Genomic DNA, 24165 nt, shown 5'->3' on the forward strand with positions numbered 1-24165 from the left:
AATCATAACATTGGACCTGGAGTCAGGAAAAGCTGGGTTCAAACCAGGTCCCAAACATAATTGTTAGATGTGTGATTGTAGGCAAATCCTTTCACTCCTATATACCTCAGGAAAACAAACATTTTTATTTTCCATTCCAGTGTAAGAGCTCTAATCTATACCAGAAACTTTCAGGTCACTGGAAGTTGGAAAAGTTAGGGTCCTGTGGAAATGAGGGCTACCAAGGTTGCATCGGCATTATTGTTTTTAGTTGTATCTGACTCTTCGTGACCCCTTTTGGGGTTTTCTTGGCAAAGATACTGGAGTCGTTTGTCATTTCCTTCTCCAGATCATTTTACAGATGAAGAAACTGAGGCAAACAGGGTGAAGTGACTTGGCCAGTGTCACACAGGTTGTAAGTATCTTGGCTCAATTTGAATGCAGGTCTTCCTAACTCTGCATTAGTGGAAGGAATTCCTATACAAGAGGTTCTAGCTGAGGAAATCTCAGATCCTTCCTACATTCCAAGGGATCCTATCTTTTCAATCTTGGCTTTTCCTATAGCCTCTATTCAACATATATGGAAATAAATTCTAGAATTTACTATGCTTATTCATATAATAGCGTTCAGCACAGTGCTTGGCAATAAGTACTTGGTAAATATTTATTGATTTATTTAATGATTCATAAGAAATAAATTCTCTCTCCCACTGGAATGAAAGCATGAGAACAGGGACATATTCTTTGTATATTTGTATACCCAAGCCACTAATTTGGCACTTTGTACATTATAGATATTTATCATTCATTCATTCTTGATACCTTAGTATGCAGATTTAACCAGTTAATTGGCACAGGTGTGGACTTGAAGGCTCAAAAAATTCAGTAACTTGCTTGAGGTTATAAAGCTGATAATTATTTTAACTTTAAATTATTTTTAAATTTGTTAAAACTTTTATTTTTTATCATCTTCATTTCTGAGTATACCATTTCCCTACTCCCCTGCCAAGAGAGAAATTCCTTCAATTGATTTACAAGTTTTTATTAAGTGCCTATTATGTACCTGATTGAGGTGGTTCAGTACATAGATCACCAGGCCTGGAGTCAGGAAGAACTGAGTTTAAATCTGGCCTCAGACACTTACTACCTCTCACTTAACCTCTGTTTACCTTAAACCACTGGAGAAGGAAATGGCAAACCTCTCCAGTATCTTTACCAAGAAAATCCCAGGGGCAGGGTTGGTGTGCTATGGTCCATTGGATCATAAAGAGTTAGAAACTACTGAATGACTGAACAATGACATGTGACATACTCTACTAGGAACCAGGAATATAAAGGCAATATGTATGTATATAAAGGTTTATAGAAAATTGATACAAAGTGATTTTGGAGGGCAGAGCCCTATTAGGTAGGAAGATCAAAAAAGTCAGGCTTAGGATGAGTCTTAAAAAAAATTAGGGATTCTAAGACATGAAAGTGAGGAAGAAGTGCATTCCAGGCATGAGGAACAGCCCATGCCAAGGCAAAGAGAAAGGAAATAGAGCATCATTTTTAAATAACAGTGAGAAGGCCAGTTTGACTGAAACATACTGCACAAGAAGGGAAGTAATGAGTGTTAAGGCTGAAAAGAGAGATTGGAACCAGATTATAAATAGCTGTAAGTGCCAAAGAAAAGAGTTTATATTTGTTCCTACAGACAACAGGGAACTCCCATTGATGTTTATTAAACAGAGCAGTAGCATAGTCAGACTCACGCTTCAAGATAATCATTTTGGCAGCTTTGTGCAGGAAGGATTGGAGTAGGGTGAGATCTAAGGCAAGACAAGTTAGGTCCCCTGTAACAAACAACAAAAAAGAGGAATAAAAGAACCCATACCTCAACAGTATGTGAGGATATATGCAATTCCCTACAGTCATAGACTCTTGCAAAGATGGGAAGGAAATCCGTAAAATGAGGGGCTTGGACCCTACAGCATCTAAGGGCCCTTCTAACCCTTCTAATTTTGTCCTATGAAGGAATAGTTTATTGACTCTTCTCTGGGGCCAAGCTTTCTCATAATAATTACCCAGAGTACACTTTCAGTTTTCTGATTTTTCCTTTTATATCAGGGCAGTCGTGGTGCATAGTGGTTTTGTTGTTTTGCTTACTTCAGCTTTTATCATATAGATTCGTACATCTTCTCATAATTCTTTAAATTCAGCATATTTATAGTTAATTGTAGCAATGTAATATTCCATTATATTCATGTAGCACAGTTAATCTACCTAATCCATGGGCAGTTACTGTGTTTCCAGTTATTTGCTAACACACAAAAAAGTGAGGTTGTGAATATTTCAATATCTATGAGATCTTTCGTTCTGTGTTTGACCTCCTTGGGGCATATACCTAGAGGTAGAATCTCTGGGTCAGGAGATAAGTTAGTGACTTATTTTGAGCATAATTCCAAATCTGCAGTTAGTCAACTAGTGAGCTGGAATCCAAGCACAGGTTTTTGACTCTAAGATTACTTAAATCAAAACTCAAACAAATACAAAACAGAAAATGATGATACATCCACAAAAAATGGTTGGCTTGCAAAAATAAAATTACCAGGGAATCCAGCCAAGTATCAATAATTAATGGAGAAAGTGGCAGCACAGGGGCAATGGGTGAAGACAGAAGAAGAAAGGAAAACTGAGCTATAACAGAGAAAGGAGAGCATGAGATGGGCTTCTGGGCCCTTGCTGCCATCTTAGAGCAGAGAACTCCATTGGAAGATGCTGGTTACAATTGCCTCTTCAAGGAATGAGGGGAGTTCCTAAATGTTTGCTATTTCCCCAATTTCTCCTATTCCCAACTGTCCAGTTATAGGCACTGCCACATACTTTATAACTTGGTTCTTTTATCTGAGCATTTCCTGTATCATGATTTTGCTTCACATATAGGACTGGTCACAAAGACTTCTCTTGAGCTCGTATTGCATTCTCCATTCAGAATGAGCAAAGGAGAATGGTAGAAACCAGGAGTTAACCAGAAATACTTAAATTTTAAATTAAGGGAAAGAGACAAACCTTCTGTAAAATGGAAGGAATTTCCCTAACTTGGAGTTCCAATCTATTATGATTGTACTAAAAATATTTCATCTACATACATTCTATAAAATAGTGGAGGGGGAACCCCTGGAAATGAGGACTATTATATTTTCACTAGGCTAAAAGCCAGCTAATTGTTGTAGAAGTGTATGGCTGATTAAATCTCTGAAGAAGAGGGGGACAGGGAATGGAGGGCAGTACTGACAACAAGATTACACCCCACACCAACATCAGGAAGATCAACCACATCTGGGAAGGATTCAGTGCTACCTTTTTCCAGACTGGAGGATGGAGCAGAAAGGATGGAGAATCACTCAGACAATTCTACCCTCCACAGCAACACCCACCAATGTTATATTAATAAAAAGAAAATTTTAAAGAAGTGATGGAAAGAAAGACAAATGGAATTGCTATTTTTCTCCTTTTGGAGACAAGGAGGGTTTCCTGGTCTTTTGGACATAGGTTAGGCTTCTCCTTTTATCTATAACTATTTCTTCTATTTCTAGCTCTATCTATATAGTTAGTTGTGGTAGTGTAATATTCCATTATATTCATATGGCATATGAGTGGCATATGAGTGACACAAGATAATGAAATCAAATCCTTCAATTCTCCACCCATGGACTTAATCAGTAGCCAGAGATATTATCAATGGAAGCTGGTAAACCAATTGGGGCAATGCTTGGCAACTATGTCCATGTGAAGATTGTGAATACTTAAAACATAAATCAGGGTCAATGCCAATGCTGTCAACATTTTATGAGATGAGAATGAGGTGCGTGCAAAACATCAGAAAAGTCTCTATAAAGATTCCCGTTTTTACTCTGAAACTGAAGAACTTCTAGAGTACTTGCAACAAATAATGAGCCATTCATTCACCCACCCACCCAATTCTCTGACCTCCGTTACCAAGGAGGTGTCTGGAATCTCTGAATCTGTTAAACAGATGTGCACATGTGGAGAAAAAATACCAAGGGAAGACCAGGCTGTCTCAAGATAATTGCAATGAACTGGGCAGGTAACTCAAAGTAAAAGAGATTAGATCCTGTCAGTTGGCTCTACTTGAGTTGCTAGAGATACAAGAAGAAATTTCTGAGACCAAAGACAAGCAGTGTGAAAGGAGCCATGAGTAATTGAGGAGAAAGGACACTGCTCTATACCATGGGAGGCCCTGAGACAGTCGTGTCAAATTCAAATAGAAACAGGGCCACTAGACAGGACCCTGTGGGCCGCATATTGACTTAGAAAACCATAGATGAACATCATCTGTGCTTTGTTGTATTTTTATTTATTTTGCTAAATATTCCCCAATTACATTTTAATCTGGTTCAGGTTGCAGTCAGATGGAATCCAGCACCCTATATTTGACATCTCTAATCTAAGACACTCATATGAAGCTATTGCGTCAAAGGGTGGGGCAATAAATCCAGGGATGGAAAAAAGGAGAGAAAAGAAGAAGGCGTTCACCTTATTTCACACTCAAGGACTGTGAGTGCGGTCAAAATTGTGGGACAAAGCCCAGTTTATCTACCTGGTTAGAACTGTTCAGGGCCTATGCTTGAAGCCTTTACAATTTGGTAGGCCTTACCAAAGTTTGCATTTCACTTGTACCTCCTTCAATAACCTGAGTCACTTCCACATTACAATGAAGGCAGCAGATTAGGACTTTTATGGAAGAAGCAATCAACCAGTATAAATAAAGTATATTAATACCAGGAGACTGGCAGCATAAAGGAGCAATCAGTTACATGAGGCAAATCATGGAACTTCCTGATGGAAGATTTCCAACAATGATTCTATTATATGTATTAAAGGCTATAATATTTCATTTCCCCATGACAGCCCTTCAAATGCTTGAAGGTAGCCATAGTGTTTCTAAGTCTTTCTAAGTCTTTGCATATCCAAATTGAATATTCTTTCAATGGATCTCAAGAAGGCATGGTCTCCAGTCTCTTCACCATCCTGCTCATTCTCCATCATACCGTTAAAAAGCCCTCATCTTTAAGGAGCTTACCATCGACTGGGGCATAAGACATGTGCATAAAATATCTGCAATAAAAGTAATGTACTATGGAAGGAGAAAAGGCATCAGAAGATCTGGGTGTGAATCCTAGGTCTTTAGGATTCATCTACATGGAGATGGTGTTTAAACTCATATGAGCAAAAGTGACCCACAAGGGTCCCATCTTTAAGGAACACATACTTCCATTGATATGGCAAGGGGGCAAATTAACTCCTAAAGAAGACCAAGAGGAGGTAAGAAAGAGGCTAAAAGTGACCCAGAAGATAAGGGAAGATAGACTGCCCAGGAGTAGGGAATGTTAACACTGTCAAAAGCTTCCAAAACCTCTAGGGGAGTGAAGACTAAGAAAAATGTGAGTCTTTGGAGAAGGCACGTCACCTCTCATGACTCAGTTATTATTGTTGTTTAATCTGTAAGAATCTGTAAAAATCAATTTGGCTAGACTGGGTGACTTCTTCAATTCTTTACACCTCTAAACCCTATGATTCTAAGTGGGAGTGTTTAAAGTTCTATGGAGGAAATGCCACCTTGTTTGGATCTCAGAGGAAGAGAATTTCAGCACAATGTTGAGGAAGATCATTGCTTTTACAGGATGGAGGGTGGGATGACAAGCAAATACACCAATGTAAGAGAGAACAAGAAATAAGGACTAGCAAAGAAAAACTCTTCAATCTTTTGAATAAAGGGAGAAAAAAGGAGAGGTCATCTGCTGAATGGAGTGGACAGGAAGACCGTTGGCATTAGGAGTTGAGAGAAGTAGTTTAGAACAGTTTCTGAATGGAGTGTAACATGCATGAACTAAAGGGCCACCATGTAGCAGTAGGGGGTGGTTGAAGTTGGTCACCATGGATTTGTAATGGCTCCAGTCAGTGCAACTTAAATTCTCCTAGAAACATTTGCCAGCTGGGAAGTAGGAGGAGAGAAGGAGATGGTGGGAGTTACCCACTGTTTAGAAGATTGATGGGTCTTAAACAAAGATAGGACAAGGAGACAAGACATTCAAAGGTGGAAGACAGTTCCTTTGAGGCCGAGACACTGAAGAGTTGAAGATGAGGAAAGTCAATTAACAGGCATTTATTATACACTCACTAATTGTCAGACACTGTGCTAAGTACTAGGTCAGAGCAGAGGTGAAATACTGTATTTTAACTTCACAAAGCTAGAAATAAATATACATGGGCCTTCCTTGTTCACCCTTGAAACTTTTATAATCTGTGAGTTTTATTAACAGTAAAAAATTTTATGATTTGAAAAATTTTGTTGTTGGTGTCATTATGTTATTTATTTTAGTCACTGTGTATATTATGGTTCAAATTCTGCTTTCTTTACTCTATATCATTTTATTAGTATTTTTTTGTCATTTATTGAGGGGGTAGTAATATTTCAGTATATTCACATGGCCATTCCTCCATCATTATAGTTATTTATTTTTTTTAATTGTGACTAATGTTGCTCTGAGTATTTCTCTATAAGCCATTCTCCAGGCCACCTTCCCCTGCCCCCCAGCCCACCTGATAGTGGTATTCCTATGTCAAAGATCCCAAGATCTGGGGGCTCTTAAACTTCTAATTTATATTATGACAGTAAATAAACCCTAAAGGAGGCCTCTGGAAGTCCTTGGAATAAAAGAAGGAAAATAGATCTCAATCTGTTTTTGCCTTCTCCAAAGAAAAATGAAGTTGTTCCATTAATCCCCATCTTGCAAAACTGACCATTCGATGGCCGAGAAGTCAAAGTCTCGAGAGCATCACTCTCCAGACATGCCAGGAAAGAGCTGTTGAGAAAATGAGCAGGACAAGGCTGGAACTTAACTGTCCCAGGAGGAGAAACAGAAGAACTAAATGAGACATATAAAGAATGGAGCCTCTTTTCCTAGACCTCAGCTACAGTCTGGAGTTTTTAAAGAGCTGATTATTTGGGCCAATTTCACTGGTTATGAATATCATATTGTACACTGGAGTCTCTCAAGGGCCTGGCTGTCTTTTGCTGACCTAGCATCTGTGGGGAGGGGGTGGAGAGGGAGGCAGCTACTTGCTGAAGCCAGTGCTAGTATTTTGAGACAAGCTTGCTCTCACTTCTCATTTCCCCGCTTTAAAAGATGTGAGATGGTAAAGGGAAAGATGTCCGCGAATGGGACCATCCCTACGAGTTTTGTGTCCTGAAAAAGGGTGATGTCATACATGCTTAAATAATAATTAATAGCCAACACATATAAATTGGTAAGTGGCAAGGATAATCGGAGATTTGAAATAATAATGGCTAGTGATTCTTTAATACTTTAAATTATATGCTTTCTCTCACTTGATCTTCATGACCAATTTACAAGTTAGGGACCTTTATTATCTCCATTTTATAGATCAGAAAACTGAGGCTGAGTGTGGTTCAGTAACTTGCCTAGCAGAAGATGGCTCATAACTGTCTGAGGTAGGATTTGAACTCAGATTTTCCCCACTCTTCCCCCAGCAATTTCGCTGCCATGTCGATGGGAATCCATAAACAGCAACGGAAGGACCAGAAAGTAGAGGATACACATAGATGCTAAAAGTACGCCAAACACTTGACATTCTGTATCTCATTTGTATCTACCAAGTGAGGTCAGTACTATCATCGTTCTCATCTTATAGGTGAAGAAACCAAGAGCTTACTTAATTTCTCTAGAGTCACATAGCTACTAAGCAATCGAGACAAAATCTGAATGAGCTAGCTCTGACTCCCATGCCAGAAATCTATTATGTCACAGCGACCCTTCATTAACATGTAGTTATTTAACTCTGATTTACACACATTTACTAAATACCTACTGTATTCAAGGTATCCTACTAGGAACTAAAGCTACAAAGATGAAACCAGCACCGACCTCAAAAAGTTTTATTCTACTAGGGCATAGGGTGGTCTGATGTGTACAGAGAAAAGGAATAAAGTGTTGAGAATGAAAGAGGTCCCAGAAAAGTGTTCTCAGGAAATTTGATGAGAAAAAATAACTTTTTGTGCCATTGTATAGTACATCAAGCTTTGAAGAGTACACTAAGGCACAATAGTAAGCAAGTAGGTGGCACAGGGGATAGACTGCTGGGCCTGGAGACAGGAAGATCTGAGTTCAAATCCCAGCTGTGTGATCCTGAGGAAGACACCTAACCTTTATCTGTCTTAGAGTCTTCACCTGTAAAATGGGGATAAACAACTTAGATCTTGTGGTTGTAAGGATCAAATGAGATAATATTTGTCGAGAGTTTTATAAAGCTTCAGGAACTATGGAAATGATATTGTTATCAATAAGCATTAATAATCATCATAATTAGCCGTATGGTGTAGAGAATAGAGAGCCATGACACAGATTTGCTGTGTGAGCTTTGATAAGTCACTTAATCTTCTCAGTGTTCCAGCCAGTCCTCTAAGACTCTAGGCTTCTGAGTAGTTTCTCCTCCCACACTCCTCCTTGAAGGATTTACCCAACATGCTAAAGGCCTTCTTCTAGATCTTTGAATAAACCAATTGTACAGCAGGTCTTTGCTCTGCTCCCATGTAGACTGGCTCACTGCCTCTGCCCATCCTACACTTTCTAGGTGATACATCTTCACCTCTTCTGATCTTCAGTGATAGAGGAATTTCCCCATATCAATGAAACAATAATCCAAGTTCAAAGTAATTAATGATAACAATACCAAGATACTGACATCACACTTTAAGGTTGTCAAAGCACTTCATCTACCATACTTCATTTGAGTCTTATAACCACTGTAGAAGGTAAATGCTACAGATCAACCCGATTTTATACATGTGGGATGTGAGGGTCAAAGAAATCCAATGACTGGCCCAGAGTCACACAGTTAGTAAATATCTGAGGAGGGATTTGAACTCAAATTCTTGAATCAAGGTACAGAACTCTTTCCACTCTTATCAATTTTAAAGATGAGGACACTGAGGCCTGGAGAAATCAATGCACCTGCATTTCTGAATACCAGCTGTGCCTTCTTAATGGGGGGTGACTAGAGGAACCCCTGACATTCTGGACTGGGGCAACTCCCGTGGAGCTGGATATGTACTCTGACTCTGCTGAACAATTTCGATCTAGCTGGAATGACACAGTAATTTCTGATGGTTCCCCAGTAGCCAGGGGTTGCAGCTTCCCGAAGAGAAGCTTGGTAAAGAGCTTCATCTTCCCTTTGGGGCTAATCCCTGGCACCTCTTCAAGTCTTTCCTTGGCCTTCAAGCACTTCCCCCTCCCCCAGCAGCAATGGTGGTTACCATCACAGGACAGCAGGAGCAGGTGCTTGGCCAGGTGAGGATGAGATCTCAGCCACCTTCTTCCATTTTTCTATTTCTTCCCCTGAGCACAGGCTGGTAAGTAGTGATCATGATAAGAGAATACCATTGGGAGCAATTTCTCCCTTCTCTAAGTTTCTCTCATTGGTGAGTTCCTGACCAGGGACTCCATTCTGGTGAGGGATCCAGGCTACCCAACAGGAATGGGTTGGATGAATGATCTCTAAGGACCCTTCCAGCTCTAAATTTATCATCTTATAATATAGCATTCCAACTTCCATCAATATGACCTTTATCGTTTCACACCTGGACCACAGACTTGGAGCAGGTCATGGGATCATAGATATGGAATTAGAAGGAAGAGAGGGAAGGTGAAGGGAATATGTATTTACATGGCACTTACTATATACTAGGCACTGTGCTAAGCATCCTTTTTACAATTATCTCATTTGATCTCCACAACAATCCTGAGAGGTAGGTCCTATTGTTATCCCCCTTTACAGTTGAGAAAACTGAGGCAGATGGAGGTTCAAGTGACTTGCCCAGGGTTACACAGCTAGTGAGTGCCTGAGGCCCACTGCTGGATCCTCTCTGCTCCCAGATGCCATCTGGTCTCCCTAGGTAGTCTATCTACCAACCTGCATTCCACATGCTTGTCACACAATCTCCCTGCTCAAGAGCCTGTGATTGTTTTTGACTACTGCATGCAGGCTAAGCCGCATCAAGGGCCTTCATACTCTGGTCCCCTTCCCTACCTGCTTAATTGGATCATTTTTCACCACCATGGGCCTTACTTTCTGGTCATCCTCATAGAAGCATAGGTTGAAAACTAGGAGGGTCTTTGGAGGCCACCTAGTTGTTGCAACAATTCGGCAAGCAGCTGCTGTGGGGGTGAAAGACCAACACAAGCCCAACAACAAGAATGCTGCCAGCACAGGTTCTTTTGATCTGCTTTACTAAGGGAAGGAACGTTAGGGGATTAACAATGTTATTTCAATCCAACATACAAATATCCTTCACTTAGTTCAGGGGAAAAAGCCAACACCCTGAAGTTCAGAGCAAATACAAACAAATTACAAACACACATACCAAGTACAATTCATAGTTACCAAGAAACCATCAACATCTGGGTGAGCTGGGAGGCTCTTACAGGGACTGCCCAGAGTACCACACGTTGGTTGACTCCTCCAGGAGTGAGAGCCTCAAGCAGATAGCTCTGTTTTCTCTTTTTATACAGTCTTTGGACTTCATCAAATGTCATCTGAGTGACCAGAACTTATGTGCCTACTCTTGGCTCTGGTCTTAACAACTCCCCTTAGGGCCCTGAGGGCTTCACGCCCACATCAGCTTAGCACCTAGTAGATAGGGGTTTGGACCTGGGCTTTTCACCTAGTAAGGCTCAAAGACACTTAATTAATTTATCATTCTAAAAGAGTAAAAAAGTCCCAACTTAATTGATATTACACTAGTCCAAACCTTTTATTTTACAAATGAGGAAACAGGAGCCCAGAAAGTGGCTTATCCAGGAAAATACATCTATTAAGTGTCTGAGAAGGGATTTAAATGGAGGTCTTCTGACTCCAAGTCCACTACTCCACGTGGACTTGTAATGTCTTCTGTCATTAGTACTCTAAGACCTCCCCCCCTCCCAAATTTAAGCTTCCCCACTGCCTCCTATGCCGTTGTTCACATTATCAAAGAGTAGAGGATTATGGCTCCAGCACTGTAAAGGACCTCAGAGGTTACCTAGTCTAACACCTTTATTTTGCAGGTAAGGAAATGGAAGCATAGGGAGACATGCCCAAGGTCATAAGGTAGTGTCAAAGGCAGGATTTGAATCCAAGTTCTCTGGTTCTAACACTGTACCCTTTCCAATGTACTATATTTTCTCCCTGTAAGTCTTATTTCTTCTTGGAAGATTCGGATAATTAGCATAACCTTTGCATGGAAACTTTGGGATTAAGGCAGCGACATGACAGTGGGAACAATGCTAGTTTTGGAGTCAGGAAGACTTGAGTTTGAATCTTGCCTTAGACACTACCTTTGTGACCCTGATTTTTTTTAACCCTCAGCCTCAGTTTCCTCATTCGTAAAAAGGGATAACAATAGCTTCTATCTTACAAGGCTGTTGTGAGGCATACCAAATGAGATAACTAAAAGCACTTAGCACAGTGCCTGCACCACAGTAGGTGCACCAACTGGAAAGTACTTGTACAATGCCTGCACATAGTAGGTGCTCTAACTGGAAAGTACTTGTACAGTGCCTGCATATAGTAGGTGCTATATAAATGTTAACTATGATGATGGTGAGGAGGAAAACGAGGATCAAATGAGATAACATACGTAAAGTACTTTGCAAATCTTAAAGTGCTGTCTTAATGCTAGTCATTATTATTGTTATTATTAAATATATCCTCACTTAACCTGTTGATTTTGCAAGGCCAATAATGGCTGAGTGTAGAATTTCTTATCAATGTAGTTGACAATCAGGTTCAGCCAGAAAGATAAGTGAATGTCTGCTGAGACTGTTTCTGTTCAGATGTTGGTAGAGATAGAGAACCATAATAATGGCTTGTGTTTATATATGATGTCATAGTTTATAACCCCACCTCCACCCCCACCCCAAGAGAGTGAAAGTATTTTCATCCCTCTTTTTACAGAAGAAGAAACTGAGAGTCAGAGAAGTGACTTACCCAAGGCCACAGCTTGAAGAACAACGGGGCAAAAACCATAATGTTTTAAATCAGTCTTTGATTCCAAATACTTTCCATTAATTCAGTGTTTCCTCTCCTGGCTCTGCTTGTGACTTTCTAGACATTGCTTCCATGCCTCAGCTGCTGTCTTACCTGGAACATCCCTCCCTCATGCCAGCTCCCTGCTCCCTTTGATGAATTTCTCACTTCTGTAAGTTTCTCTCATTGGTGAGGTCCTGACCAGGGACTCCATTCTGAAGAGGGATCTAGGCTAGCCAACATTCATTTCCTTCCTGTCTCTGCTTCTGACTTCCCAGACTTCTGCCTCCCTTCCTTTTCCTCTCTCAGCTCTCTTGTGTGTTGTCTTCTCCATTAGAATGTAAGCCCCTGAAGGGCAGCCTATTATTATTGGTACTATACACATGAGGGATTTTCTGTTCTTTGGGTCACTTGCAATTTTTATTCTTCAGAAAGCACAGTTATCCATGATTCGAGGTCAACTAGCATCACCAGATTATTCATGTTAGAATGATTATGGGTTGAGGTCAGGAAAAGCTTTGGGGTTGTCAAAAATCCTGCACAATTTTCCAAATACAATCTAGCATGTTCCTCTCCTGTTTAATTCTGGGTCAGTTTTATCACCCAACTGCAGTGCCTGCCTACCCATACAAATGAATGTCACAGTTTGACAACTTATTCTTCATCCATTTACTTTCTCCTCTGTGGACTTAGGCCACATTAAATGGTCATAAATATTGCTGAGGAAATTCAGTTGTTTTCTTCAGCTTTATGAAAGTAGTACTGAATCATCCACAAATTAGGAGCATCTGGAGGACCTTACCATCTGGTAGAATGGATCTGGAGGCTGAGGTCCTCGATCTGACACTTACTACCTGTGTGACTTTGGACAAGTCACTTGACCTCCATGGACCTCAGTTTCCTCATCTATTAAATGAAAGGGTAGGACTTGATGGCCTCAGAGGTCCTTTCCAGCTTTGAATCTATGACCAATGATGTCCTCCTCCATTTGGACTCTGCAATCTTGATATCTAATTTAGCTATATTTTTAGAATATATGTTGTTTATTTTTGCTTTTTTTTTCTCAATTACATGTACATAAACATTTTTAACATTTATTTTTTTTAAAAAAACATTTTAGTTCCAAATTCTCTCCCTCCTTCCATCTCTTCCCCACGCCTTGAGAAGGCAAGCAGTTTTACATAGATTATATATATGTGGTTAGGCAAAACATTTCCACCTTAGCTATATAGCAAAAAAAAACCAGATTCAAAAACAAGAATAAATATAATTTTAAAAGCATGCTTCAATCTGCATGGATAGCATTTTTTCATCATGTCCTTCAACATTGTCATGGGTCATTGTATTGCTAAGGATAGATAAGTCATTCACAGTTGATCATCATACAATATTGCTGTTACTGTGTACAGTGTTCTCTTGGTTCTGCTCATTTCACTTTGCATCAGCCCATGTAAGTCTTCCCAGGTTTTTCTGAAACTATCCTGCTCATCATTTCTTATAGCAAAATAATATTCCATCACAATCATATAGCACAATTTGTCTTGCCATTCCCCCATCAAGGGGCATCTCCTTGATTTCCAATTCTTTGCCACCACAAAAAGAGCTGCTATAAATATTTTTGTACATATACATCCTTTTCCTTGTTCTTTGATATCTCCTCCTTGGTAATATTGACAGCTGCCTTCAATTAGTGTGTGTCTTCCTGTTTTATCAATCAATAAGTTATTTATTAAGCAGTTATTTATTAAGCTACACCAGGCACTGTGATAGCTGCTGTCATTATATATATACACAAAAGCAAGAAAGTCCTGTCCTTGAGGAACTTAGGATGTGCTGAGGTTGATAAATAAGGCATCATTAAACAAAGTACACCCCATGCCAGCACATCCCATCATTTATCCCCTATAATATGCCACCTCTTTTTACATCTATTTCTACCACACTATCTCACTGGTTGTATCTATAGTGAAAGAAAAATCCATTTCTTGGCACAAGATATAAATTATCTAAGGGACCAAACCTTAGATTCTGATTACAGAGAATTAAAGAAAAATACAATTCTGCAATTTAATTACTTTGGACAAAAATAGTCTGACGGATGTCTCAATTTTTAGCTTTAAAAATTAGATGTCCTGCTGCATTTGAAAAATACATCTGTCAGAAAATAAGTATTTTAAGTGCCAACTAAGTGCTAGCCACTGTTCTAAGCTTTGGGGATACTAAGAAAGGCAAAAGAAAGTCCCTGCTCTCAAGGATCTCACAGCCTAATGGGGAATACACAATCTCTGAAGGACAGGATTTTCTCATTAATTGTAAACCAACCAGAGGTGATTGCGACCCTCAGTCTCCCACCCTCCCAAAGGCATATAAACTGTGAGCCCACTACCATGATTCATCTTTGGCATTTGAGAGTGTCACTAACCCATTTTATTGGTAATATGCTAGCATTATTAATAAAATTATCAATTACCCAGAAATCATATCTTAAACTTTTTAAATTTCACAATTAAATGCCTACTATGTGTAAGACACAATGCTAAGGATACAAATACAAAAACAAAGCAGTTCCTGGCCTCAAGGTGCTTATGTTCCATGCTCTCCTACCAAGTAAAGCAATTTGGCTCATACAGGCATCTATAAACTTAGCTTGAGTATCTCCTAATTCCTTAGCAAAGTAATGGCCATTGTCTTTGTAGTGGTCATAAGCCAACAAGACAGGGAGTTCAAACATGGTCAGTGGGAGAAGAATAAATGGATGAGTTCCATTCAGTCCTGAGTCATAGGAGAAGCAGCACTAAATGTTAAGACTGATTAATGATTTGCCTTGAGATATTTGCCAGATGAGTAATAGCAAGGAGATTACAAAGGTCTTATTTAAAAAAAATAATAATAACAAACATAGTTTGATTCCCCAGGCTCCTGAGGTGAACTTTTCCTTTAAAGTACTCAGGGATGAATTCTGGCATAATTTCTTATGGCCTTGGCTCCTCATAAATTATTCTTATACCTCAAAAGCCAAGGCTAGGAAGAAGAAATCAGGAAACAGGGCAAAAACTCAGCTAACCTGATTTGAAATTCCTGTCAAGTGAGAACAGGGAAGGAAGATTGGAAAAAAGGAGAGATGAGTTAGCCGCACACAAACCCCCAAGAGCTTTTCACACTCATTTGCTTATATGTACCAAGCCCAACTGAGCTAATCAGCAATCCTTCCTTCCCTTCTTGAAATGAAGAATAGCAAGGTACAAGTGGTGAACATTCCAACCATCCACCATATTAGCACATTCACATAACACACGTAAGGCCTCTTGGATCTGCCAGGCCTCTGTCTGATGTGTCAGAGCAGAAGACTTATGAAGGAGAAATGCTATAGTTTCCCCCATAGTGCTATATTCCCCTCTCCAAAAAGAACTTTATTCTTAGCTTAGAAAGAATGATTTTTTTTTCAGATCTCATGTGGCTAGAGTTAAACAGAGGTTTCTTTATTTCTTTTTAAAATCAGGCTCCGCTTCCCTGTGGCTTACAGGAGAGATAACCACAGGGCTATTTTTAATAAGCCTCAGGAGGGTGTCAGCCATTGGGTTTATTTTGTGATATGAGAGGTACAATAAACACACTCTTTGTCAAGAATTCACCCAACCCAAAAGCTTAAATCACCACCCCAGACCTGTACAATGGACGTTGGTGTTTGGAATAATGAATGGCCTGAAGATTCTCAAAGATCCCCAGTTTCCTTCAGAATGTAAGGAAAATTACATTGAGTTCTTTATAATTTCCATGGAGTGGGGGAGGTGTCTAGATGTGGAATTTAATTGATGTAGGGGACTGCTGGTGAAGAAATTTCTTCTACCAGTGCACATTACCAGGTCTGATGATGTCACCTCACTATTCAAACAGCTCCTGTGGCTCCCTCCTAACCAAAGGATCAATTGCCCCTTCCTCTCTTTGACACATACAGTTCTGTACAACATGACCTTATCCTTTTCCAGCCTTATTACACAATTCTCCCCACCATACATTTATAGTTCAGGAAAACTAGCTTTCTTGCTGTTCTTCACACATGACACTCCAAGCCCTATCTCTAAACTTTTGCACTGGCTTTGCTTCTGTGTCTGCTCATCTCTGTGTAGTGAGGCATTAATCCAGAGCCAGCCTGGCTCCATCTCCTCCTCAGGGTTCTAGTGGTATCCTGAGAGGTTTGGGGTTTTTCTTCGTTAATTCTATTGGCTCAGGCTCTCAGAGGTCCCCCACTGTTAGTTGCCAGTGAGTAGAGCCTGATTTCTATCTAACCATGAAATGTCAATGAGTTTTTGCAAAAGGAAATTTACTTAAAAGACACAGCAAGAACAGGACTGTAAAATTTCCCACCAAAAACCTCAGAGCCATACCCTCCTCTATACCACCATGGGCTCTGGGGAGACTTGGCCACTGTTAGCACAATTTCTAGATTGTCTTGGTCCTATTAAGTTCACATCTATCACTCTCATCTTTGCCTGAGTCCTCATCTCAACTACCACTGGACTGGGTCCTAGAGAGCCTCACTCCTCAAGGTACTGATATGGCTACAAAACCTGCCATGAACTTTGACTTGTGGGCTCCCAGAATCTGCGATGCCCAGATGTCTGCAGACATGCTCTCCCGATCTTTCAAGTTTCCAAATTGATCTCCATTAAAAATGAGAGCAAACGGCAAAGTAAAGGATGGAGGCTCATTTTCTCAGGGACACAGGAAGGCCAAGAGGGAAGAGGCCCAAGGCCTCTCCTCTTAAAGCTGTGTCTCTTAGCAGATGCCTTCAGTGAAAGAGTAGAGCCACGATAGAGTTCCACCATTTGTTTCTGTCCAGTCCTTTTGGTTGTGTTCAACTCTTTCTGACACCATTTGGTGTTTTCTTGGCAAAGATATTAGAGCCATTGCTTTCTCCGGCTCATTTTATAGGTGAGGAAATTGAGGCAAATATGATTAAATGATTTGCCCAGGGTGACACAGATAGTAACTGTTTGAGGCCAGATTTGAACTCAGGAAAATAAGTCTTCCTGACTCTAGGACCAGTGCTCTGTTCACTATGGCACCATCTAGCTGCCTAGCACTCCACCAAAAGAGTAGCAAAAAAGAATGCTCTGCTTTGTGATGGCATCCCTAGTTCTGGCCCCATAGCCAATCAAGAGTCCACCAGTTACCAAGTAGTTTTCAGACTAGAATCAATTACAAAATGTCTACACAGGCCCCTATGTGTCTCCAAGGGATTTCTATTACATATCACTATGGCTGTCCCAGACCCAGACTCCTCGGTCTCCTCCACTTGAAGCAACACCATCAGAAGCATGTGCCATTGCCCCTACATCTTGTAATCCTGTCCAAGGACCACTTTCTACAAGGCTTTTCTTGGTCCTTCTAGCTGAGAGTACCCTTACCATTGTGACGCCCTTTTACCTGTTATGTGTATGTGTGTATCTGTGTGCATGTGTGTGTATGTGTATGTGCGTGTGTGTGTGTAGGAGTTCCCTCACATACAGTTCTAGAGTTTCCTAAGTGATGAAATCACAGGGTCTAAGACTAAAACCAAACCAACCAACCAACCAACCCCAAAACACTTTTTGATGACTGAGATAATTGTAGAAGACCATATAAATGAAGAGCACTTTTCATCCACCTCAGGAAAATGAATGAAGTTGACTATACCTGTGCTCTTCATTGCATCTGGTTCAAAGTGTGACCTTCTCTTGAGGTCTGTACTCTCCCTGCCCTTTCCCCATCTGTCTCTTTACAGAATGGAGGACAAGCCAAAGGCTTCTGGTTCAAAGAGACCTGCTCTTTGGAAATAATGAGGCTAGCTCATGAGGGTTTTATTCCAGGGTGAATCTCCCATTGCCTCATGGTTTCTTTCTCTATAAAAAAATTTTGTTTCCAAAAAACCTTAAGAAATACAAATCAGAAATCAGAATCACAAAATACTCTGAGGCCCAAGGCAATCTGTTGATAGCCAAGCCAGGAGCCAATTGAATTTCCAATAATCAATTCTCCGCAGGGTTTCCTCCTCTCCCATATTCTCTATAGCAAAAACAGAAACTAAAGATGCAATTAAAATCTTTTTTATGCTTATCTAGCAAACCATCATCAACACTGTAAAGAACTGTTAAGAAACCGTTAGTAATAAAGCCTGCCCTTAGTTGTACTTGGCTGTAAAACAAAGGAGAGAAGCGGAGAATTGAGTGAATTCCCCATTGTTCCAGCTGGTTTCTATAAGAAGCCAGAATCCAGTCATTGTATTCTTTTAATAATCTCAGCTTCATGGCTGGGAAAGGATGAGGATCCAGCCTTTACAGGGCTGAGAGTAAATCTCCAGAGATGGGTCCTCCATCTGTTTCTTTGTTGCTTCTGTTCCTACTGCCACATACTATCCCATTCTCCTACTGAGTCCCTTTCCAGAGAGGCTTTTTAAAACTGCTTCTGTACCAGAAAACTCTGCCCTTCAATCTTGATTCCCTCAGTGAAGTCAGTCAATAAACATTTATTAAGGGCGTACTACATGCTAGGCACTGTGGTAAGCACCGGAGATACAAAGAGCAAAAGACAGTCCCTTCCCTTGAGGAGCTCATATTATAATGGAATTGCTGTTGTTGTTAATATAATGGTTATTATTATTATTAGTATCCTCTCTTCTTGAGCTAGGAAGAAACACAAAGTGCAGGTCATTAGTAACTTACACTTTCTCATAAGAAATCCAGTCCAAACCTTGCCAGGAAGTCAGTTACCTTCAAGACTCACATGGTACACATAATTTCCTCCTTAAAATGTCAGCTTCCCAAGGGCAAGGGATCATTGTTCTTTGGTCTTTGTATGTGTAGTACCTAGTAGAGGATCTATCACAAAGTAGGTGATTAATATATAATCATTGATTGATTGATGACACTTACAGCCTTAAAGAGTTAGCTGGGGCACTAAGTGGTTGAGTGACAGCTATCCCCCATAACCCTACCCCCAAGTTCAACAGTACCATGGATGATGACATCTTGGGGCAAAGCACTGCTTGACCTCGGGTTGTAAGGGGTTTGTTGTTGTTGTCCTTTGTTTGGTGTTGGTTGGTTGGTTGGTTTGATTTGATTTAGTTTTGGACCCTGTGATTTCATCACTTAGAAAACTCTAGAACTCCCTATGAAGGAACTCCTACTAGTGTAGATTAACAACTATTCTCCAGTGTATTATGATGTGAAAAAGTTAAAAAGACACAGTTTCTGGGTAATGAATCATTTTATTAATTATGCTGGCAGATAATTAATAAAAGGGGTCAGTGGCATTCTCAAATGTCAAAGACCCCACATGGAACCTACTCAACACTTATGTGGCCTTGGAAGAGCAGGTATTCCTCAGGGTGGCAATCAACTCTTGATTGGTCAACAGGTAATGAGAGAATCAGTATTATGAGAGGTGGGCTCATTCTAATAAGAGTCTGGAGGACATGACTCTGATTCCTCAGTCTTGGTCAAAGAGACCTAATTCTCCCCAGACCACCCCAGTAAGGAACAATCTAGACAAAAGGGGGAATCTACTTCCATTCAGACCTGTCTGACTAAAACACAATGGACTGGATTCCATCAATTCCCCTAAACTAAAATGTCTTTACATTTTGATTAGATCTGAGTTTTCATCCAAGATTTCATCTCATCATATGCCCTGCACTTCAAAGGCTGCCTGAAAAACCTGTAGGGGCTGATTTCTAAACAAAGAAAAGGAGTGGGGGGAACCTTAGTCCTAATTCAATAATTGGCTATTAGGGGACAGCTAGGTGGTGCAGTGGAGAGAGCACCAATCCTGGAGTCAGGAGGACCTGAGCTCTAATCTGACCTTAGACACTTGAGAGTTACTAGCTGTGTGACCCTGGGCAAGTGACTTAACCCTGATTACCTCACTAAAATAAATAAATAAATAAATATAAATAATTGGCTATTAATATAAGAGGGAAATAATCATTTCTCTCAGTATAATGTCTTAGACAATTGCTTGTGACGGTCAGTTTATGTCAGAGGTAGCATTTGAACCCAGGTCCTCTGACTCAAATCCAACATCCTTTCCACTAGGACAGTGTCCTATTCATCACTCTATAACCCCCATTCCCTAGCACAGGATTTTGCATGTAGTAGGTGCTTGATAAATGTTTGTCAAATTAAATTTAAATTGAGCTGAAAAGAAGTTATTCTTACTAACTTTGCTCACATGGTTAAGGTAGTACCAGAGAAAAATCTAATCTAATCCAATATTCATTAAGTACCTTGTGTTTGTTTATCCTTCTTTTTTGAAGAGGACCATGACATCAGGGAAATGATGACATGACTTGCAGTTGACTTTGACTTGAGTGAGGGAGGGCTGTGCAAGTGCAAGGTCACCAGCCTCGCTTTCTCCTCCAGAGCCATCTGGGTCCAGTGGCCTGATATTCACCAGGACTACTGGAGATGGCCCAGGATGCAATGGGAGACCTTGACCCCTTTAGGCGAAGGCCTTACTATGTACAAGGGGAAAGACAGCATGGTCTACTAGAGCTTCAAGGGCTGGTCTTAGACTCAGGAAGAGCTGGGTTCAAATCAATCAATCAATAAGCATTTATTAAGCACCTACCTTGTGAAAGCACTGAGGATATGAGCACAAAGAATAAAACAATTCCTATTGGCAAGCAGTTTATATTCCATGAGCCTGCCACACCCTAGTTGTGAAACCAAGGGCAAGTTCCTTAAGCTTTAATTGTCCCAGGCAAGTATACAGAATCTCTTAACCTTTTTATATCATGGATCTCTTTTGTAGTCTGGTGAAGCCTACGTACCCCTTTCTTAGAATAATGTTTTAAAACCTATAAAAGAAAATACAAATGATTATAAGGAATTATATTAAAATATGATTATGTATATATATATATATATATATATATGTGTGTGTATGTATATGTGTGTGTGTGTAAAATCTGTGGACCTTAAGAATATCTCCTATAAGCATATAAACCATAGACAACAAGTTGATCACCATTGGTGGAAAATATATACCAGAAATTGTCCACACCAGTGAAATCACAAGTCTTGACAACACCACATACACCCCTCTACATCTCCAAAATGGACAAAATACTCTTCTAGGTGAAACAAACATGAAATGAAAATTTTTTTCTATTTTTAGGGGTCTTACATTCTACTGTACATAACACTTTCAAAAACTTCACCTATCTTATTTAAAAACTTCACTTATTCATCACAATGTGGAAAGCTAAATATTACTATCCTTACTTTATAGGACAATGGGAAGAAACACTGTAAATATATGGAGGCCATAGCCTAGGACCAATGATAATTCAACACATGAAGGATGAGGATGACTTTAGAGTTGGAAGAGACCTCAGTCCAATTTCCTTAGGTTACAGATGAGGGAATGAAGGCCCATAGAGTTTAAGTTTATTTGCCAGATATTACATAGGTAGTAAATAAGAGCAAGTATTTGGACCCAGGTCTTTTTCTCTAAATCCTGTGATTTATCCACTTCAGCATGCTGTCTCCTACATGTATAACTAGAGTACAAAGTGATAAGGTCTTCTTATCAAGAGTAAGGCATCACAGATTATTTGAGATGGAAGGAATCTCTGGAGATTAATAGATGGACAGCCCATGTTGCTTTGGTACTTCCGAAGTATTAAACAAACTAGAGGAAGGTATCCAGAATGCTGAGCAATTTCTCTATAGAGGTTCTTCAGACACACATGGGTGAGAAGCACAATTATAAAAATCATAAAGGAAGAATGAGGAAATATCACCCTTTGAACTCCCAAAACTGTCTCTAAAATATAAAAAACATAGGCTTCTATATAGTTAAAAAAATTTCTACATTGTGGCTATTTCTTAGCCAATATTCATATGACAAATATTGGGATGCTGAAATGTTTCAAAAAAAAAAAACCCTGCACACAGATGTAATCATCCCCTATGAACCTTCTGGCTAATTCAATAAGAGATTTCTGAGCTGCAGACTCCTTGGGAAAAACAACACAGATTTTGAATGTGTTCTCTAAAGAAAATGATTTTTCAAGATGATACCCACAACCTTGCACCAGAGTTACATTCCATTTTTGCAAAAGGGTTAGCTTTGGTTTCAGACAGATAATAGTAATACCTCATTACCTGGCATGTCAAGAACTGAGCTATTTCTTTCACATAAACAAATTTTCCAGATAACTGAAGATCAGTTTTTCAAGCTGCCAATTGAAAAAATTCACCAGTTGTTATGGCAATTTTTCTAACACAAAATATTATAATTTTAAGCAGGGAAGGAAGAGGGGGAGGAAAGTGAGAAAGACAGAAACAGAGATAGAACAAAAGACAAAGAGCGGCAGAGAAATAGAGACAGAAAGAAAAAGATTGGAGGGGAGAAAAGGAGAAAGAATATCAATGTGCAATGCACAGAGGGCTGGACATGGAGTCAGGAAGACCTGGGTTTGAGTCATGTAATTTCTCAGTGCCTTGAGCAAATCTATAAGATTATGTCCCTTTGCTTCCCCTGGACCCAAATTCCTCACTTATAAAATGAGGGGACTGGACTAGATGGCCTCTGCGATCCCTTACAGGCCTAGATCTATTAGATCTATTATCACCTAATCTATCTAGGTCTAGATTTATGCTCCTGTGATACTAAGCAATAGATGAATCACCATTCTGAATCAGTGGAGGAAATTTCCACACTGGGAGTTCCCAATACCGATGAAATCACAGTTACCTACTGATTTCTTCTTACATGTGATACATACTATCTATATCACATATGTATATGTGTGTAATATATACATATGTTATCCATGTAGACTATGCTCTGCATGAGTTTATCTAGATTGTGACTCACAGAGAATCATGAAACCATATCTCTGTAATAATAAAGGGAAAAAAAGCCACACGTACAAAAATACGTATAGCAGCTCTTTTTGTGGCGGCAAAGAATTAAAAACTGGGCAAGGGATGCTTATCAATTGGGGGATGGATGAACAAGTGGTGGTATATGAATATAATGGAATACTGTAGTTCTAGAAGAAATGACGAACAGGCGAATTTCGGAAAAACCTGGCAAGACTTACATGAACTGACACTGAGTTAAGTGAGCAGAACCAGGAGACCATTGTACACAGTAACAGCAACATTGTGCAATGATCAGCTATGACTGACTTAGCTCTTCTCAGCAACACAATGATCTAAGAAAATTCCAAAAGACTCGTGATGGAAAATGCTATCTATACCCACTATGGATTCTGAATGTAGATCGAAGCACACTATTTTCACTTTTTTATTTTTGTTCTTTCTTTCTCTTGTTTTTTTTTCCTTTTCTTCTGATTCTTCTTTCACAACATGACTAATGTGGAAATATGTTTAACATGATGGTACAAGTATAACCTATATCAGATTGCTTGCTGTCTTGGGAAGGGGGGAGGGAAGAGAGGAAGGGAGAAAAAATTTAGAACTAAAATATTACAAAAATGAATATTGAAAGCTATCTTTACATGTAATTGGAAAAAAATACTATTAAAAACCTTTTAAAAAAGAAAACATATCTCTGGAGTGTCTTCCTCCCATCTTTCTCCAGGGGATACTTTTATTACTTCCAGTTTGGGAGCAGGAGATTGGGGCCACAAGGTAGGCCATTCTGCTCTCCTCAGAGAGGTCATACTAGGCTAGAGTTATATCTACCTGCCACCTTAAGTATTATTAGTCTAGGGCAAATAAACTTTGGATTCAAGCTACTCTCCTGATTGCTATCCCTTAATGGGATATCCCAAAGGTTCGAATCCATTACTATCAAGTACCAGTTACACCACAAACTATCACACATAGAAAATGGCAAACAAACCCACTGTCCAAGCCAATAGCAAATAGAAATCAGAAAAGTTATATAGATGAGAATATACCAGATAATATACAGAGTGAATGAGCTCTTCCACTAGGAAAAAGATTCAGCTTAACTGAGAGAAGCCTCAATTGCTGTCACCCAATGGGAAATTTCCTCAGGTCTTTCTAGAGGCAAGCTGGAAAAAGGGACGTGCTCAAGGCACTGCCTGCTTTACATGTTGACTTCTTTCCAGAGTCT

General features: G+C 39.7%; 1 long non-coding RNA gene across 1 annotated transcript in view; it reads right to left on the reverse strand.

Annotated features, from left to right (window-relative positions):
- Nucleotides 1-1734: 1734 nt before the first annotated feature.
- Nucleotides 1735-24165, reverse strand: part of LOC118853661 — a 51242-nt gene continuing 28811 nt past the window's right edge. Inside the window, exon 4 of the long non-coding RNA XR_005010683.1 lies at nucleotides 1735-1814. This is a non-coding gene — a long non-coding RNA (uncharacterized LOC118853661). The remainder of the gene's footprint in view (nucleotides 1815-24165) is intronic.

This window comes from Trichosurus vulpecula, chromosome 6 (genome assembly GCF_011100635.1).
Source record: "Trichosurus vulpecula isolate mTriVul1 chromosome 6, mTriVul1.pri, whole genome shotgun sequence".
In the NCBI taxonomy this organism is placed as follows: Eukaryota; Metazoa; Chordata; class Mammalia; order Diprotodontia; family Phalangeridae; genus Trichosurus; species Trichosurus vulpecula.